The sequence below is a fragment of the Oncorhynchus keta genome, chromosome 23 (genome assembly GCF_023373465.1).
Source record: "Oncorhynchus keta strain PuntledgeMale-10-30-2019 chromosome 23, Oket_V2, whole genome shotgun sequence".
NCBI lineage: Eukaryota > Metazoa > Chordata > Actinopteri > Salmoniformes > Salmonidae > Oncorhynchus > Oncorhynchus keta.
In genome coordinates, this window is record NC_068443.1 from 22,788,698 (window position 1) to 22,809,769 (window position 21,072).

Consider the following 21,072-nt stretch of genomic DNA (forward strand, 5'->3'; position numbering starts at 1 on the left):
TTGACAGCTTTGCAAACTCTTAGCATTCTCTCAACCAGCTTTATGAAGATTGCTTTTCCTACAGTCTTGATTGAGTTCCCACATATGCTGAGCACTTGTTGGCTGCTGTTCCTTCACTCTGCGGTCCAACTCATCCCAAACCATCTCAATTGGTCTGAGGTCAGGTGATTGTGGAGACCAGGTCAACTGATGCAGCACTCCATCACTCTCCTTTGTCAAATAGCCCTTACACAGCCTGGAGGTGTGTTTTGGGTCATTTTCCTGTTGAAAAACAAATGACAGTCCCACTAAGCGCAAACCAGATGGGATGCCGTATCGCTGCAGAATGCTGTGGTAGCCATGCTGGACAATGACCCAAAACGGTGCCTTGAATTCTAAATAAATTACTGACAGTGTCACCAGAAAAGCACCCCCACACCATCACACCACTTCCTCCATGCTTCACAGTGGGAATCACACATATGGAGATCATCCATTCAGCTACTCTGTGTCTCACAAAGACACAGCGGTTGGAACCAAAAATCTGAAATTGGACAGATTTTTGGACATATTTCCACTGCTCTAATGTCCATTGCTTGTGTTTCTTGCCCCAACAAGTCTCTTCTTATTATTAATGTCCTTTAGTAGTGGTTTCTTTACAGTAATTTGACCATGAAGGCCTGATTGACGTAGTCTCCTCTGAACAGTTCATGTTGAGATGTGTCTGTTACTTGAACTCTGTGAAGCATTTATTTGGACAGCAATCTGAGGTGCAGTTAACTCTAATGAACGTATCCTCTGCAGCAGAGGTAACTCTGGGTCTTTCTTTCCTGTGGCTGTCCTCATAAGAGCCAGTTTCATCACAGCACTTGATGGTTTTTCCGACTGCACTTCAAGAAACTTTCAAAGTTCTTGAAATGTTCCGGATTACCTGACCTTCATGTCTTAAAGTAATGACGGACTGTCGTTTCTCTTTGCTTTTTTGAGCTGTTCTTGCCATAATATGGACTTGTTCTTTTACCAAATAGGGCTATCTTCTGTATACCACCACTACCTTGCCACAACACAACCGATTGGCTCAAACGCATTAAGAAGGAAAGAAATTCCACAAATTAACTTTTAACAAGGCACACCTGCTAATTGAAATGCATTCCAGGTGACTACCCCATGAAGCTTAAGGTGGTTACTTTTAAGAATCTCAAATATAAAATATTTTTGGATTTGACATTTGTTTAATACATTTTTGGTTACTACATGATTCCATATGTGTTATTTCATAGTTTTGATGTTCTTATACAATGTAGGAAATAGTCAAAATAAAGAAAAACCCTTGAATCAGTTGGTGTGTCCAAATTTTTGACTGGTACTGAATATTTTTCTTAAATACGTTTCAACATATATTAAGGAATGTATTTAAAATGTACACTTTTTGATTTTATTGAAGTGGATTTATTAAATCCACTTCAATCAGTGTAGACGAACAGGAGTAGACAGGTTAAAGAAGGATTGTTTTACATTGAATATGTATATATTCCATTCAGAGGGTGAATGGGCAAGACAAAATATTTAAATACCTTTGAACGGGATACTGTAGTAGGTGATAGGCAGACCGGTGTGAGTGTGTCAAGAACTGCAACACTGCTGAGTGTTTCATTCTCAACAGTATTCATGTACAGTTGATGTTGGAAGTTTACATACACCGTAGCCAAATAAACTGAGTTTAAATGTTTCACAATTCCTGACATTTAATCCTAGTAGAAATTCCCTGTCTCAGGTCAGTTAAGATGACCACTTTATTTTAAGAATGTGAAATGTCAGAATTATAGTATTGAGAATGATTTATTTCAGCTTTTATTTCTTTCATCACATTCCCAGTGGGTCAGAAGTTTACATACACTCAATTAGTATTTGGTAGCATTGCCTTTAAATTGTTCAACTTGGGTCAAACGTTTCGGGTAGCCTTCCACAAGCTTCCTACAATAAATTGGGTGAATTTTGGCCCATTCCTCCTGACAGAGCTGGTGTAACTGAGTCAGGTTTGTAGGCCTCCTTGCTCACACACACTTGTTCAGTTCTGCCCACACATTTTCTATAGGATTGAGGTCAGGGCTTTGTGATGTCCACTCCAATACCTTGACTTTGGTGTCCTTAAGCCATTTTGCCACAACTTTGGAAGTATGCTTGTGGTCATTGTCCATTTGGAAGACCCATTTGCGTCCAAGCTTTAACTTCCTGACTGATGTCTTGAGATGTTGCTTCAATATATCCACATCAATATATCCACATAATCTTCCCCCCTCATGATGCCATCTATTTTGTGAAGTGCATCAGTCCCTCCTGCAGCAAAGCAACTCCACAACATGATGCTGCCACCCCCGAAGCTTCACGGTTGGAATGGTGTTTCCTCCAAACATAACGATGGTCATTATGACCAAACAGTTCTATTTTTTTTTCATCAGACCAGAGGACAGTTCTCAAAAAAGTACAATCTTTGTCCCCATGTGCAGTTGCAAACCGTTGTCTGGCTTTTTTTAATGGTGGTTTTGGAGCAGTGGCTTCTTCCTTGCTGAGCGGCCTTTCAGGCTATGTCAATATAGGATTTGTTTTACTGTGGATATAGATCAATTGTACCCATTTCCTCCAGCATCTTCACGAGGTCCTTTGCTGTTGTTCTGGGATTGATTTACACTTTTCGCACCAAAGTACGTTCATTTCTAGGAGACAGAATGCGTATCCCTCCTGAGCGGTATGACGGCTGCGTGGTCCCATACATATGTACGTGGTACCTTCAGGCGTTTGGAAATTTCTCCCAAGGATGAACCAGACTTGTGGAGGTCTACCATTTTTTTTCTGAGGTCTTGGCTGATTTCTTTTGATTTTCCCAAGATGTCAGCCTCTCAGAAGCTTCTAAAGCCATGAAATCATTTTCAGGAATTTTCCAATCTTTTTAAAGGCACAGTAAACTTACTGTATGTAAACTTCTAACCCACTGGAATTGTGATACAATGAATTATAAGTGAAATAATCTGTATGTAAACAATTGTTGGGAAAATTACTTGTGTCATGCACAAAGTAGATGTCCTAACTGACTTGCCAAAACTCTACTTTGTTAATAACAAGAAATGTGTGGAGTGGTTGAAAAATGAGTTTTAATGACTTCAACCTAAGTGTATCTAAACTTCCGACTTTAACTGTATGTATTAAGAATGGTCATCCAGTCAACTTGAAACAGCTGTGGGAACATTGGAGTCAACATGGGCCAGCATCCCTGTGGAATGCTTTTGACACCTTGTAGAGTCCATGTCTTGACGAATTGAGGCTGTTCTGAGGACAAAAAGGGGTTGCAATAAATGTATGGCATTTACTGTAGTGACTCCTTGTATAATACCACCCATATTGAATTTAAAAGCATGTTATATGAAATGAAGTGCCCTTTAATATGTCTATTAACTCTCAATTTCAGATGGTGAAACTATTCCTTTTTAAATGTAAATGTTAAAACATTTAATGGGTTAAAAAACGTTAACCCTGTTACCCATAGGCAGACATGCTAGACATGTTTTAACAATATAAAACAGTTTGTGAAACTTGCATTCAATTGACCCTCCCTGTTGCACACCACAAACGTCCATCCCCCTGTCACAAGGGGATTGATGACACATTCACATTCTAGTCAGAACAAGGAAACTCTGACGTTTCCCGCTTGCTAATTGGTTGTAGCTATACACTCGCCACTTTCAATCAGTTTTCTGGTTTCGACTAGCACGTGAACGTGGTATAATTCATGGCTGATTTAACTAGTAATTACCAGTTGGAAGGCCGTTTAAGTGGATTTTTCCCAGATGTGGTAAATTTCCACTTCCCACTTGGTTGTGAACACACCATAACACCTTTAACCATCCACTGTATAGCTGTATAATACCACTCATTGGAATTGGAAGCACAAGGACAAGACCTACACTTGACATATTTTGATGTGTATGATGTCTAGTTTTTGTTTAAATCGATAAAAACTCAAGTTAAAAATAATAAAAATAGCCTAGTGCCACCTGATCATTATTATTTTTCATTATTTAATTAAGCTGAAGAGAGGCACTTACAATAGTCTTTTTTCCCTCTTGAGATGCGAAATGGGTTTTGTATGAAGTTGAACATGTTCTCTTTACCACAGAATGGTAAAATGAGGTTAAATCAAAAGGTTTTCTTTTACTCGCCGTCACAATTTAAACGATATCACTGCCAAGTTTTGGCTTGATGCCCCCCCCCCAAAAAATATCTCCATTGATCAATATGTAAAGAGTACTTTAAGAAGCCAAATTAGGAACCATTTTGGCCACCCTGTAGAATGTCATAGCTATGTATTTCTGGAATATTGCTTGGCATTACATGCCATTGAGCAAACAGGGAGGGGTTGGAACTTAGAAACATACATGATACATCTCTGTATGTTCCTAGGTTAACCTCTCCCTGTTCATACAATCAGCCTCAGGCTTAATTCCACAGTAGGACTGACTAACTGTCAGACACATATCATCAACAACCTCTTTAATCCCATGTCTATCAGCATCTGTCTCATCAGAAACGTATATTCGAAACAGAAGCACACAGAAACTTATCTTCCTAGGATAGAACCAGACGGACAACCTGTGAGTCTATGTGTAGTCATAACGACGTGTGATTGACTGATTCAAAAGAAGTGTCATAATAAACTTTGTTCTTATTTTAAATATAGTGTGTTTACCAGAGACAATGTGAAGAACAACCTGTTAGGATATAGGCCAAGGACAAGATAAAGTCTATTTTTACCTGGAGATTTTCCTTATTGTAGGCAACTTCTTTCACTACCTGTTTACTACACTACCTTCAATCACTCATATGGCCTCATATGACTACTTAAGTAGATGGGTGGGGCTTAGGCTTAAGAGGGTGTGAACAATGCTGAATGGGCACAGAAAAAAAGAGCTCTTGAGCAAGTGTGAAATATTTTCATTGGGATTTTCTGGTACTTGTCTACAAGATGAATAACACGTTTATCCTGTTTCAAATGAGCATAACTTTCCCATGTTTCCCACAACTACAGTGTATGATATACAATTTTAAAGTTATGCGTCTGTACTTTTATATAATGTACTAAAAAACAATTTTTAGAAATGGTACATGAGACTCAAATGAGAAATGTATGCACATGTGTTCTTATTATTCATTTGGAATTGGGTTTCCAAACTGACCCATTTTTTAACTAATCGTGTTGCCTATTTTGTACATTTTTGCTAATATGACTTTTAACATAAATCATATAAAATACACCTATTTACTGTAAACCCTTGATTTTCTGGAGAGAGAGAAAGATGATTAGCTTGTAACTATTGTTTCTCATGCCTGGATATGGCTAGTAAATTATTAAAAGGGTTTGGTTCATTGTACAGTAGAGTACAAATAAGCCAAGTCTTGCACAATAACTGTGATATCATGAGGTAACTACGGATGCTTTATTCACCCTTGAACAAATATTGAGCTCCACCATCTGGTAACACAGTGATATTACATATCTGACTATGTTTAGTGTCTGTCAAAGGTTACCGTCTCAATCATTGACGACTGCATTCTTTCTATTCTATTTCTATTCTGTTTAGAGCCAGTTTGCGCTGTTCTATGAAGGGAGTACTACACAGCGTTGTACAAGATCTTTAGTTTCTTGGCAATTTCTCACATGGAATAGCCTTCATTTCTCAGAACAAGAATAGACTGACAAGTTTTAGAAGAAAGTATTTTGTTTATGGCCATTTTAAGCCTGTAATCGAACCCACAAACGCTGATGCTCCAGATACTCAACTAGTTTAAAGAAGTACAGTTTTATTGCTTCTTTAATCAGCACAACAGTTTCAGCTATGCTAAAATAATTGCAAAAGGGTTGCTCAGAATATCAAATGGATGCTCCGCGAACAACATGAGGACGTGGTTTGTGTGCAGGCAGGAACATAGCATCAACACAATACCACGTCATTAGAAACATATTGTAACGAGACACAGGCATTCCCTGCTGTGTGATTTCCCACACAGCGTTCCTGAATTCACACTTTAATGGAGGAACACCCTTTTGCAATTATTCTAATGATCAATTAGCCTTTTAAAATGATACATTTGGATTAGCTAACACAACGTGCCATTGGAACACAGGAATGATGGTTGCTGATAATGGGCCTCTGTACGCCTACAGTATGTACATATTCCATAAAAAATCAGCCGTTTCCAGCTGCAATAGTCATTTACAACATTAACAATGTCTACACTGTATTTCCTTGGAGATAAAGATCATCAAGGACAACAACCACCCGAGCTCTGCCTGTTCTCTCCGCTATAATCCAGAAGGCGAGGTCAGTACAGGTGCATCAAAGCAGGGACCGAGAGACTGAAAAACAGTTTCTATCTCAAGGCCATCAGACTGTTAAAAAGCCACCACTAACATTGAGTGGCTGCTGCCAACATACTGACTCAACTCCAGCCACTCTAATAATGGAAATGGATGGGAATTGATATAAAAAACTTGCCACTTTAAACAATGCCACTTAATATAATGTTTACATACCCTACATCACTCATCTCATATGTATATGTATATACTGTACTCTATACAATCTACTGCATCTTGCCATCTTTATGTAATACATGTATCACTAGCCACTTTAAACTATGCCACTTTTATGTTTACATACCCTACATTACTCATCTCATATGTATACTGTACTCTATACCATCTACTGTATCTTGCCTATGCCGTTCTGTACCATCACTCATTCATATATCTTTATGTACATATTCTTTATCCCTTTACACTTGTGTATAAGGTAGTAGTTGTGGAATTGTTAGGTTACTCGTTGGTTATTACTGCATTGTCGGAACTAGAAGCACAAACATTTCGCTACACTCGCATTAACATCTGCTAACCATGTGTATGTGACAAATACAATTTGATTTGATTTGATTTCGGATCAATTTTATACAAAAATGTGCTTTTCTTTCAAAAACAAGGACATTTCTAAGTGACCCCAAACGTTTCAAAGGTAGTGTACGTATGATGATCTAAAAGTGTAACACAAATATAGTCAACCCTACTAATAGAAAGTGATCCCCTTAGCATAACTGTTTTGACAAAGGCCCATTTTTAATGGGAGGTTTCAATTTAACAGTGATTCAAATCATTATACAGCCTAGGCATATTTGAAGAAAGTAGTACTATGTTTGAATGAAATGTTTCAGCATAGGAAATATTACGTTATCAATTCTCAATTTGATTGGAATTACTCTGAGGATGTCTTTGAGATATATAATTAGAAGGTCCAGATTGGAACATCTGTCAAGTCATATTGGGTGATGAATTTCAAAGATGGCAGTGGACAGTAAAAAGGGAATGGAAATTAATGGAAAAACTATGAACAAGTCCTTTACAATGATCAAACAGTGAAATGTGTTAAAAATACAACAATGTTATCTGGTAAGATTACAATTACTGTCATAATTATGAGAGGATTATAAAATAAAACGGAGTCTTTCTTTCATGTGAAAGAGCCTTGCTAGAGAGTTGTGAGAAGAGCAGTCACATCAATGATTTCTGCTTTAATTCCCACAGGAGCCAATTAGTTGTATCTTGAAAAGTTACTTGACTCTTTTTTTATCCACAAAAATGACTTCACAAGTTCTTCTGTGTTAAGAAATAATATAAATGAGCAGTTGACCCAAATGCAATAAGAAAGCATTCTAAGTACAGACTTACAAATAACTTGAAGCCAAATATCCACAGCAGAATGTTTTTATGCTCCCTAGTTATATTAAAACTGTGCTTAGATAAGACAATGATTGACCGAAAACATTGTATTATTAAATACCATAATCAGTTCTTATTGTATTTATTTTAAATACGTGTTTTCTTCTTCAAATTATGTGCCTGGGAAGCATTGTCCAAGTAAGCATTCCCTTCCTATTTGTACTCAGAACCACTTTGTACACCACTTTGTTGCACACTGAAACTGAGGGGCCAAACTGAAGGGCCATTGCACACTGAAACTGAGGGGCCAAACTGAAGGGCCATTGCACACTGAAACTGAGGGGCCAAACTGAAGGGCCATTGCACACTGAAACTGAGGGGCCAAACTGAAGGGCCATTGCACACTGAAACTGAGGGGCCAAACTGAAGGGCCATTGCACACTGAAACTGAGGGGCCAAACTGAAGGGCCATTGCACACTGAAACTGAGGGGCCAAACTGAAGGGCCATTGCACACTGAAACTGAGGGGCCAAACTGAAGGGCCATTGCACACTGAAACTGAGGGGCCAAACTGAAGGGCCATTGCACACTGAAACTGAGGGGCCAAACTGAAGGGCCATTGCACACTGAAACTGAGGGGCCATATGTGCCCCCTCAAAACGTTTTTTTGTGCAGGACAACTGTCAAAATGTGAGTTGTTTTTGTTCGCTTTGTATAACTGACACCAGTGACTGAAGTGGATACATTCATTTCCAATGACCCCAACAGCATGTGAACCTCTGGAAGCCTTATTGTCAGGGTTACCTGGTAACAACAGTTATAGACACCTGGCTTGTGTAAAATGTACCACCTCAGGTCAAAATGGCTGCCTCATAGATGAGTGGTTGAAGCGAGGCAAGCAGACTCTGTCAGGAAGACGAAGAAAGGTTCTTCAGTTGATCGTTCCCTGCAGTGTTTTATTACACTACAACCTTTAGAACACAGTAGGTGGCAAATGTTCCTTATGGCTGAGGCAATCCAAACATTTAAGGACACATATGGATATTTATAGGCTACAGATAGGCCACATAAGATGTATGACGGAAATACTTAAGCAGCGATTGAAATAGGTTTAGGGCGTTCCTTTAAGGAGCATGAAGTGCAACCTTCAGCGAAGGCAATGCCATTGATGCATAAATTAATATAACACGTTGTCCGCTCTTATCACCGCTTGAACCATCGCTTCCAGTCAGTTCTGTAAAGACGCAATTAACTCTAAAGTGACAGTGTGAAATTAATTTATTGCTTGTAATTCGTTTTCTGCATACTCTGAAAACAATCTAGGGTGTTCGTTGTCGTCCTCCAAGAGAGACTCTGAGGGCACTTGGCTGCTGCTTCTCAGCAGTAGTGGTGCGTGGGTAAAATCACTGGGGAAGCCAGGGGAAAAAAGCCATATTACAACCTATGTGTTGTGATAATTGCGTTGTTTGCTTTATAACCTGTTAGTTCATATGCCTTGCGACCGTGATATATAGGCCTAAGGCCGAGACAATAAGAAGACAATGTGGCAGAATAAATTCAACCACACCTTTGTTTCATCACAAAATAGGACAGCAACCTCTATTCGGTGAAGTCCACAAAGCATATTGCATGTATCAAACAGTTACATGACCTACAGCATGGTCAAGCAAGTTAATGTTTCCGACATTTTTGAACTAATAAACAACTATTGATTTAGAACCACGGAGTTACCGCAAGTCGCATAGAAAACAGTAGCTGCCTCCACTATTCCAGCATGATTGCAAATCACCTATGGTTAGTCTAACACAGTGACAACTAAAATATACCTAAAACAATTTATTCCAGTCAAAGTGAGCTAAATATGATGTGGCTGACGATAGTTGTGATTTGTTTGTGTGTGTGTGTGCGTGCGTTTGTTCAAGTAGAAAAAACATGACTCACCCTACTTGTAGAGAAATGCCATCCTCCTCTCTTTCATGTGGACGAAACAGTCTATGACTGTCATACAGTACACACTTATATTTTTTGTTGTCCTAGGCTACCTGGCTAAAATACTTGCTCTCTAGCCTAATTTCCTTTCATGGACAACGTTAGCAAGTTAGCCTTCTACATCTAGCTACATATTGAACTTCCATCCTTTCAGTCCAGGGGCACAATGTATGATTGGATCAGAATCACCGTTATAATCATTGACCAGTATGGAGAATGAAGTTAAACCAAATCCCTATCTCCACCCATGGCTAATTTAGGAAAGGGACCATTTCAGCCCGTTAACTAGCCACCAAAGGACAACAACACAACAAGATGCAACAATTCAAGTTGTTTCTGTCAATTACGTATTTCACTTTATGCGATGTGATGGGAGTGAAGCCAAATCCAAACTTGCTTCCCTTGACATGAGCCAGGACCATTCACAGTTGAGCTCACTCAGTTTTGCTGATTGGATATACATTTTTTTTTAATTATCAAGGGAGGTCAAATTCTCGCTGGCTTCCCTTGCATTCAATGCTACAGGCGGCAACAATGTCATACTCTTTATGACCAGACATCATCAGATACAGTGGATGGCCTACACAGACAGAGGGGCGCTGTTTTGTTCTCTCGGATGCTTTCTCCGGTGAGATACAATCAGCCTCTTGCGAATTGAAGGAATATTATGAAAACACAGAAAGAATAAATATTTTTTTAAATTTATTTTAATTTGATTTTTTTGGTCAATTGTTTATGGAAGCCTGGCTTCACTTGGCATCCATGAATAACACGCCACTGCATCTCAGTCCACCATGGAGTGACTGCTTTCAACTTACAGGAGGAGAATCTCAATTGCATTCCTTCTCAAAAACCGTTAGATGAGAAAGCCAGAGGTCTCTACCATTTGACCTTCTCCTCCCATGAAATTTGAAAAGGAGGCGAGGAATGAGGAGTATGCAATTGAGAATCTCCCACAATGCACTGCAGGAGCTCTCCCTGTGACCTCTTAACCCTCTGGTGGCTTTGACCTAGCCTGACGACTCACACTAAATTATTCCGCTGCTCTGTCGTTCCCTACCAGAGTGGGAGAGGTGAGAGGTTTCACTCTGGCCAAAATCTGTCCAAAAGAAGCCTAATGCGTTTCAATGGGCTTCTTTTGGACCTAAACTTGTGGCCTGCCCTCCCACCTTTGGGACAATAACTCCCATTGTTAGGGTGGAGACATTTCGTCATTATGTACAGATATCTGTCGCTGCGTACTTTAGTCTGAGACTACCATCATTGAAGTAATTTGTGGTGAAGTCAAAATGAGGGGTGTTGTACAAAACAAAGTCATCAGCGATTGGATCGTCTCTAACCAATCAGAGTATCAAAGCCAATGGCCCGGAATGTATTAAACGATAGGCCTACAGTACCATACGCTTCAGTATTGCTGTTTTTGTTGTGTCTGTGAAGTAGGGTTTTTTGAAATACAGCATTACTTGTACAAATTGTAGCCAAATCAATGTATCAAATATAAAGTATCCAAATATCAAAGTGAATTAGACACTATTGACATTTTATCCTTGATTCATGAGCATAACTTTTTACTCAGTATCCACATTAGTATATGCTTTGACTTGAGAGGATTTAAGAAGAAAAGTCCCATGTTGTAACTTGCCTGACCTGAATGATGCACTTAAAAACGATTTTTAGTTCACCGTTTTGGACATAATATGAAGGACCTGGGGCCTCAATTATAATTTTTGTGTACATTTTACACTAAATATCTACATGCACTATTTCTGAAAAGACACAAAGAAATATTGAGATTCATAAACTTGGCGCACGCCGTACATTTGCATGTTTCCCGTCATAAATCAGACCTGTCGTTCGTTTCCCGTCATAAATCAGACCTGTCGTACATGTTTCCCGTTATAAATCAGACCTGTCGTTCGTTTCCCGTTATAAATCAGACCTGTCGTACATGTTTCCCGTTATAAATCAGACCTGCCATACGTTTCCCGTTATAAATCAGACCTGTCGTACATGTTTCCCGTTATAAATCAGACCTGTCGTACATGTTTCCCGTTATAAATCAGACCTGTCGTTCGTTTCCCGTTATAAATCAGACCTGTCGTACATGTTTCCCGTTATAAATCAGACCTGTCGTTCGTTTCCCGTTATAAATCAGACCTGTCGTTCGTTTCCCGTTATAAATCAGACCTGTCGTTCGTTTCCCGTTATAAATCAGACCTGTCGTTCATGTTTCCCGTTATAAATCAGACCTGTCGTTCATGTTTCCCGTTATAAATCAGACCTGTCGTTCATGTTTCCCGTTATAAATCAGACCTGTCGTTCGTTTCCCGTTATAAATCAGACCTGCGTACATGTTTCCTGTTATAAATCAGTTTCCCGTTATAAATCAGACCTGTCGTTCGTTTCCCGTTATAAATCAGACCTGTCGTTCGTTTCCCGTTATAAATCAGACCTGTCGTAAATCGTTTCCCGTTATAAATCAGACCTGTCGTACATGTTTCCCGTTATAAATCAGACCTGTCGTTCGTTTCCCGTTATAAATCAGACCTGTCGTACATGTTTCCCGTTATAAATCAGACCTGCCATACGTTTCCCGTTATAAATCAGACCTGTCGTTCGTTTCCCGTTATAAATCAGACCTGTCGTTCGTTTCCCATTATAAATCAGACCTGCCATACGTTTCCCGTTATAAATCAGACCTGTCGTTCGTTTCCCGTTATAAATCAGACCTGTCGTTCGTTTCCCGTTATAAATCAGACCTGCCATACGTTTCCCGTTATAAATCAGACCTGTCGTTCATGTTTCCCGTTATAAATCAGACCTGTCGTTCGTTTCCCGTTATAAATCAGACCTGACCTGTCGTGGATGTTTCCCGTTATAAATCAGACCTGTCGTTGTTTCCCGTTATAAATCAGACCTGTCGTGGATGTTTCCCGTTATAAATCAGACCTGTCGTGGATGTTTCCCGTTATAAATCAGACCTGTCGTGGATGTTTCCCGTTATAAATCAGACCTGTCGTGGATGTTTCCCGTTATAAATCAGACCTGTCGTGGATGTTTCCCGTTATAAATCAGACCTGTCGTGGATGTTTCCCGTTATAAATCAGACCTGTCGTTCGTTTCCCGTTATAAATCAGACCTGTCGTTCGTTTCCCGTTATAAATCAGACCTGTCGTTCGTTTCCCGTTATAAATCAGACCTGTCGTTCGTTTCCCGTTATAAATCAGACCTGTCGTTCGTTTCCCGTTATAAATCAGACCTGTCGTACATGTTTCCCGTTATAAATCAGACCTGTCGTACATGTTTCCCGTTATAAATCAGACCTGTCGTTCGTTTCCCGTTATAAATCAGACCTGTCGTACATGTTTCCCGTTATAAATCAGACCTGTCGTTCGTTTCCCGTTATAAATCAGACCTGTCGTTCGTTTCCCGTTATAAATCAGACCTGTCGTACATGTTTCCCGTTATAAATCAGACCTGTCGTTCATAGCCCGTTATATATCAGACCTGTCGTACATGTTTCCCGTTATAAATCAGACCTGTCGTTCATGTTTCCCGTTATAAATCAGACCTGTCGTTCGTTTCCCGTTATAAATCAGACCTGTCGTTCGTTTCCCGTTATAAATCAGACCTGTCGTACATGTTTCCCGTTATAAATCAGACCTGTCGTTCGTTTCCCGTTATAAATCAGACCTGTCGTTCGTTTCCCGTTATAAATCAGACCTGTCATACATGTTTCCCGTTATAAATCAGACCTGTCGTTCGTAGCCCGTTATATATCAGACCTGCCATACGTTTCCCGTTATAAATCAGACATGTCGTTCGTTTCCCGTTATAAATCAGACCTGTCGTTCGTTTCCCGTTATAAATCAGACCTGTCGTTCGTTTCCCATTATAAATCAGACCTGTCGTACATGTTTCCCGTTATAAATCAGACCTGTCGTTCATTTCCCATTATAAATCAGACCTGTCGTACATGTTTCCCGTTATAAATCAGACCTGCCATACGTTTCCCGTTATAAATCAGACCTGTCGTACGTTTCCCGTTATAAATCAGACCTGTCGTACGTTTCCCGTTATAAATCAGACCTGTCGTTCGTTTCCCGTTATAAATCAGACCTGTCGTTCGTTTCCCGTTATAAATCAGACCTGTCGTTCGTTTCCCGTTATAAATCAGACCTGTCGTACATGTTTCCCGTTATAAATCAGACCTGTCGTTCGTTTCCCGTTATAAATCAGACCTGTCGTACATGTTTCCCGTTATAAATCAGACCTGCCATACGTTTCCCGTTATAAATCAGACCTGTCGTACGTTTCCCGTTATAAATCAGACCTGTCGTACGTTTCCCGTTATAAATCAGACCTGTCGTACATGTTTCCCGTTATAAATCAGACCTGCCGTACGTTTCCCGTTATAAATCAGACCTGTCGTACGTTTCCCGTTATAAATCAGACCTGCCATACGTTTCCCGTTATAAATCAGACCTGCCTTACGTTTCCCGTTATAAATCAGACCTGTCGTGGATGTTTCCCGTTATAAATCAGACCTGTCGTACGTTTCCCGTTATAAATCAGACCTGTCGTGGATGTTTCCCGTTATAAATCAGACCTGTCGTGGATGTTTCCCGTTATAAATCAGACCTGTCGTGGATGTTTCCTGTTATAAATCAGACCTGTCGTGGATGTTTCCCATTATAAATCAGACCTGTCGTGGATGTTTCCCGTTATAAATGAGACCTGTCGTACATGTTTTGCGTGAATGAGCATTATAACTCCGCCTGAAAAATGCCCATCATTCACCTTTTATGGTGACAATATTTTACCAGTTACAGTTCACGTACGGAAATCAGTCAATTGAAATAAATTCATTAAGCCCTAATCTATGGATTGCATACTCCCGAGCAGTGCAGCGTTCTAAGGGACGACATCTCAGGGCTATGGTCGTCACCACAGACCCTGGTTCGATTCCTGGCTGTATCACAACCACCTGTGATTGGGAGTCCGATAGGGCGACGCACAATTGGCCCAGCGTCGTCTGGGTTAGGGTTTGGTCAGGGTAGGCCATCATTGTAAATAAGAATTTGTTCTTAACTGACTTGCCTAGTTAAATAAAACAAATAAAAAAATACTGGGCAGGGGTGCAGCCATGGGGGCTGGGAGGGCATAGGCCCACCCACTGGGGAGGCAGATCCAGCCAATCAGAATTCGTTTTTCCCACAAAAGGGCTTTATTACGTATAGAAATACTAATCAGAATGATAAATGGGACCAATGGTAGCCTATCTGAACTTGTTGTAGGCCTATAGGCTAATATTAAGCCATCACAGTCAGAAAAGGTGAGGAGTTTATTCTGCAATGATAAGGGAAATAAAATAATCGTAAATAGATTTCTAATTATTATAAATCGATTTTCATTATTTTCACAAACAGCAAATGATTGCATCTTGTTATTATATTTGACTACCTGTTTTTTTTATGAATAAGTCATTATATAGACCTATTCCCCATTGCACAAAGCTAATTTTGCCTTCTTGCAATGCAAAACTCCAACCACTAGAAACTGTGGTTGCGGTCCAAACACTTAAAAAGACACGCTCGTCTAGCTTCACATTTACTAAACAGAGATAGAATAACAGAACAACAGTGCCATGACCAAGGGTGCTCCACTCTTAAAGAGGGAATCAGTAATTAACAGAACATAACATTCCTTCTCTTATAAAATCAGAGTTACTTTTACCAAACCACAACCACCACATTTTTCAGAAATGGTAGTTATTTGAACTTTAACAGTCTTAGGTTTTTTAAAGTCCAGTCTGTCTGGTGGACGGTGCCTTCGTTCTGGGTAGCGCCGAGGATTGTCTGGAGGCTCCTGAACATCCTCAGTGTGTACTGACTCCATTATAGCTTCTACCATAGCAGCACCTTAATCCACACGTTCCCTTCTTTCAGTCTGGGGTCTCTTTATTGCCCCACCGTTCTCTACAGTTCCCTGTGTTTCACTCCCAGGAGCTCTCTGTCCCTGTTCTCTCTCGATTGTTGTGCTGTTTTCCGTGGAATGCATTTGGTTAATGTGACGCCGCCACATTATGTCTGGGCTCTCTTGAACCTGGTAAGTTCTGGGTCCCGTTTCTGTGTGTACTGTATCTCTTGCCCATTTCCCTCCTCTTCTGTAGTCTCGCACCATCACTTCCTGTCCTGTTTGGAGATGGCGCTCCCGGCCACCGGAGAGCATCTTGGCTTGTTTGTTCAGCACTTCATTACGTCTGTTTGATTTCATGATGTCCAGCTGTGTGCGGAGAGGCCGCCTGAACATCAGTGCGGCTGGGCTTTCATTTGACGTGGCATGTGGGGTGTTTCAGTAGGAGGCTAGGAACTTGGCCAGTTTTGTTTGCGAAGACCCTTCGTCTCAGGTTACTGCACAGAGTCCTTGCTTTATGGTTTGCACAAAGCGTTCTGCCAGCCCATTGGTGGCAGGGTGGTACGGAGCTGAGGTTGAGTGTTTGATTCCGTTTACTGACATGAATATTGTAAACTCATCACTTACAAAAGCTTGTGCGTTGTCAATTACCTATCTGTTGATCCAAACCAGGCTACCAAAAGTGTCTCCTTGCGAGCAGCTTCATTTTGACAATTCCAACATGACCTTCATGTATTTCCTGCAAACCTGATGTTGGAATTTCTGGGGTATCATGACTCTCATTCCCCACATCAAACATCATTGCTACGTTGTAATTTTGTTTCTCCGCTGGAAATACGGAGTCAGCTCCTTTCTGCCTGTAGCTGGCCATCCTGACATGATGTAAGTGCATACTTTTGACAAGGTCACATCTTTCCTTGTCTCCCGTTTGTTAACTGTATGGATAATCCATTTGTACTTCTGTGGAGGGACGATGGCTTAAACTCAATGTCATACATATGACTGGCACGGAACAAGACGTATCACTGTAACCTGGCCGATGTCATTGCCGGAATGCCTTTCTTTGGACTGAAAATGGAAAGCAACGGCTGGTGATCCGTAACCAGTGTGAAACGCTTGCCATATAGGTATGGGTGGAATTTCTTGACGCCCCACACTAGTGCCAGTGCTTCTTTGTCGATTTGTGAGTAGTTGTTCTCTGCATCATTCAATGTTCGTGACGCAAATGCCACTGGCCTCTCTGACCCATCTTTCAGCCTGTGTGAAAGGATAGCCCCTAAGCCTTAAGGGGACGCATCACAAGCCAACTTCACTGGCAGTTTAGGGTCATAATGCATCAGGACCTGTTCAGATGTGATGAGCCGTTTTGCCTCAAGAAATGCATTTTCACACTGTTCTGTCCACCGCCATGTCCTATTATTTTCCAGGAGCTGATTGAGAGGCTGGAGTACTGCTGAAAGGGTTGGGAGGAATCTTCCAAATCTTTGTGGTGCCTGTACCACTGCCTCGATTTTGTCCTGTGTTTTGTGCAATCCATTGCGGTCGATTTCATGTCCACAGAAGACAATCTTGTCTTTGAAGAACTAACACTTCTGTAAGTTTGCCTGTTTTATTGGAGGGCTTCGGAGGGGCAGTCAGATATCTTAGCAAACTGTACGTTTTTGGGCCAATTAAACACAACAATGCCAGTTATCTCTTGTTATCAGCAATGTCCTTTGCTATGAAGTACTGTTCCAGTCGTTCAATGTAAGTTGCCCAGTTTTCTTGCTTGTCATCAAACACATCTATTTTCCCGATGCTAGCCATTCTCTTTACCTCCGGCTCCACGGGTCTTTGATCTGCCGCCTCGTTCTCGTCAGCTCTCCCCTCGTCTTCACTGCTTGCTAGCTGTTGTGCTACAAGGTCAAAATCTTCCTCTCTTCCTACGAGCTCCATCTGCATTCGTGATGCAAACTGCAGGTAATCATCCTCGTCGCCATTGTAGTGTCTTAGCTCTTATTACTTGTTTATATAATAAGAAAGACTCCGAATACAAGGAAGTGAACTGGAGCTTCACATTTACTAAAACGAGTTCGTACAAGAATAACATAGTGCAACAGTGCCATGACCAAGGGTGCTCCATCCTTAAAGAGGACATCAGTAATCAACAGAATAGAATGCAAGTGTAAGTAAAAACGAATGCAAACCAGTTATAAATTGTGCTACTAATGCACATGACGGCACAAACACGTCTCGTAAATATGTTTTTGTTTGGTTATCTTTTGAAAATTGTAGAAATAAAACATGTTCCTTCTTCATAAGTTCCAGCTAGGCATGCTAACGTTAGTTAGCTAATCCATTTGCTAGCTGTCATACAGTAGGCATATATTAATAATTATATATTTAATATAAGTAGACATGCACTCATAATTGACTGGCGCATTTCCGGCCAAGGGTGGTCCATTTAAAATCATTCCTTTCCGATTTATGAAGATGTTACACTATTGTGGAGAGATGTACTGCTTGGATTCTTTACAAATGATAGAAATAAGCTGAAACATTTTTATGTAATTAATTTCATTATTCTTTTGGCCAAATTTCATATACACAAATGTAAATTTACAAGCGAAAAAACAAATGTTCTTACACTACAAAAATAAATTGAACTGTATTTTAAGACAGTTAAATACTCTACTAACAAAAAAGCTGTTAGAATTGTAAGTGTATGTATGTCCCTTAAGTTGGGGATAGCGCTGTCTACTGCCCCCGCTGGAGTAATTGCGTGCCCATAGTAAACATAATTTTTTTTGTCAAAAGTTGCTAATATATGCAAATAAAAAATATTATTGAATAGAAAACACTCTAAAGCTTCTAAAACCGTTTAAATTATGTCTGTATGTAAAGCAGAACTCTCAGGGCAGTCATTCTCCCAAACTCTCTCTTGTCATCAGAAAAGTTGGCCCAACTTTGACATCATCGCCCAACCCTTCCCAAGCAGTTACAGGTCTGGGAACAGTCTCCCTGTCTTCAGCGCGATCTCAGCTTTCAATGGGGCTTCTCATTGTGAGAATCGCCTGCTCACGAGAGTTTTGGCGGGCAGAAACCTTTCGGTCACACGAAAAAACAGGTCACTTTTATGCGCGCTCTGCTCAGGTCCTGTCTTTTTTCCAAGATCGATTATACAATGCATGCGTTTCTGTTCGTCCTCACGATTGCTGTACACCTTTATAACATGTTAAAGCTTGATTATGAAGTTAGTTTGACAAGTTTAATTGACATATAATTTGTAAGTTCGACGTTTTGGTGCGCATCCACTTGACTTTTGGCTACATTTCAACCGAAATGTGTCGTGTTTGAGAACCGAAAGACACAGACTGCAAAACTAAACGCTGTTTTTGGTAAGTATAATTCCTTCCAGGTCTTCTGATGGAAGAACAGCAAAGGTAAGGGAATATGTATGTGGTAAATTTGGGTTTATGTGGACTCCAAGATAGAGGAGCCATAATGCTACTTTTTGAGCGCCGACTCATAGTATAGCCTAGTGAACGAAACCTGTAACGTTAAAAATAAATGTAACACAGCGATTGCATTCAGAAGAAGTGTATCTAACTATATATATGTAGAACATGCATATTTAGTCAAAGTTTATGATGTGTATTCCTTGTTAGCTGACGTTATCTGCCGGAGCTATCGTCATTTCTCAGGACATTTGAGTAGCATTTTTGAACGATGCATCATTGTAAACAGAGATTTATGGATATATATAGCATATTATTGAAAAAAACATAAATGTACTGTGTAACATGTTATATTACTGTCATCTGATGAAGATTTCAAAAGGTTAGTGCATTATTTTTCTTTTAATCCTGCGTTTGTTGATTGCATATTTTTTTCAACTTGGCTATGCAAATTAGCTGTGTCTTCGGTGGTGGTTTGACATAAATATGTGCTATGTTTTCGCCGTAAAACATTTTAGAAATCTGACTTGCTGGGTAGATAAACAAGGTGTTTATCTTTCATTTGAGCCATTGGACTTGTTAATGTGTGGAGGTTAAATATTTTTAGGAATATTTTTGCGTTCCATGCGCCACCTTCCAGCTGAACGTGGGGGGTGTTCCAAAATTGGAACCCTAGTCCCCTTCTGGTTAAGGTCCTTGTGTAATTGCGATGTGATATTGTACCTCCAAGCTCGATTGTCCATTGTTTATAATCTATATATACTTGTGTTCCCTCATGTACTTTCTGTATTGATTTGTTGTTAATAAAAAAATTAAAAAAAATAAAATAATAATAATTCCTTCCCTCCTCGCCCCTCGCCCTGCAAGTGTATACTTATCAGACGTCATGATACGTCACCAGAAGTGTCCACTTAACTTGAGGGCTGAGGGGAGAGGGTCTTTTAAGTGATCTAAAGTCTGCAGAAGGATAAGCACATTCTCAGGTCAAGTTCAGTCTTTATAAATGTCAACCTTTGTTTGAAAAATTATGCACGCATGTTTTGGGGGCATATTTTGAGCATATGCAACGTTTAAAACATGCGTGCGTCTATACGTTTAGACAATATTGTTTCAAAATTCGTGGGCAGTGCAGCATATTTAGTTTCGGAAAAAGTAAATGCAAAACATTTAAACGATCTGTTTACAGGTCCACAACAATTTGCAATTGTTTTTGACATTCAAAGACGGTCAGACACAGCAGGTCACAAGGAAACATTCTGACAACACCTCCAAATACATTTGATCAAGTTTAAAATTGCTATTTCCTTTAGCTAGCCTACTGTCTTGGCTTAATACTAATACTTTCCAAAACAATAAATAAGGTCGTTATTGTAGGCATAAAAGGTGAATGATGGTGCTTATTCGTGCGGAGTTATAATGCTCGTTCACACTCGCACATTTTTATGTCATGTCTGATTTATAAGGCAAACATGCGTATGTATGGCGTGTGCCAAGTTTATAAATCTCAATGTTTTTGTGTGTGTTCAGTCTTTTTAGAAATGCCAAACGCAGATATTTAATAAAAAATGTGCGCAATGTTTATAAATGACGCCCTTGACCATGAGGCCGTTGGAAATGTCTCATTACGTTGCAATTTCACATTTCATTTTCACAACCACTAGGTGGCAGTCTTACCTTTTATGTCTTGTTCATTCTGCTCTATGTGGCTAGTTAAAGGCCTATCTGGAAGGGAGCTGATGATTCCAGTCAACAGTCTTGCTGGTACTTGCTGTCAGAATGGAAGCTAACAGAACCTGGAATCCATTCATTTAGACTGATGCCAGAATCATAACAAGTGTGATGTCATATAATTAATACAATCTGACACAACTAGTTATGACAGGTGTCACATTATATTTATGTCATGCCAGTGTAGACCTAACAGTATGCAGGCTTCATGTGTTCCTCGTTGTTCAGTGTCACTGCCATACCAATGATAGGCTGATTGGC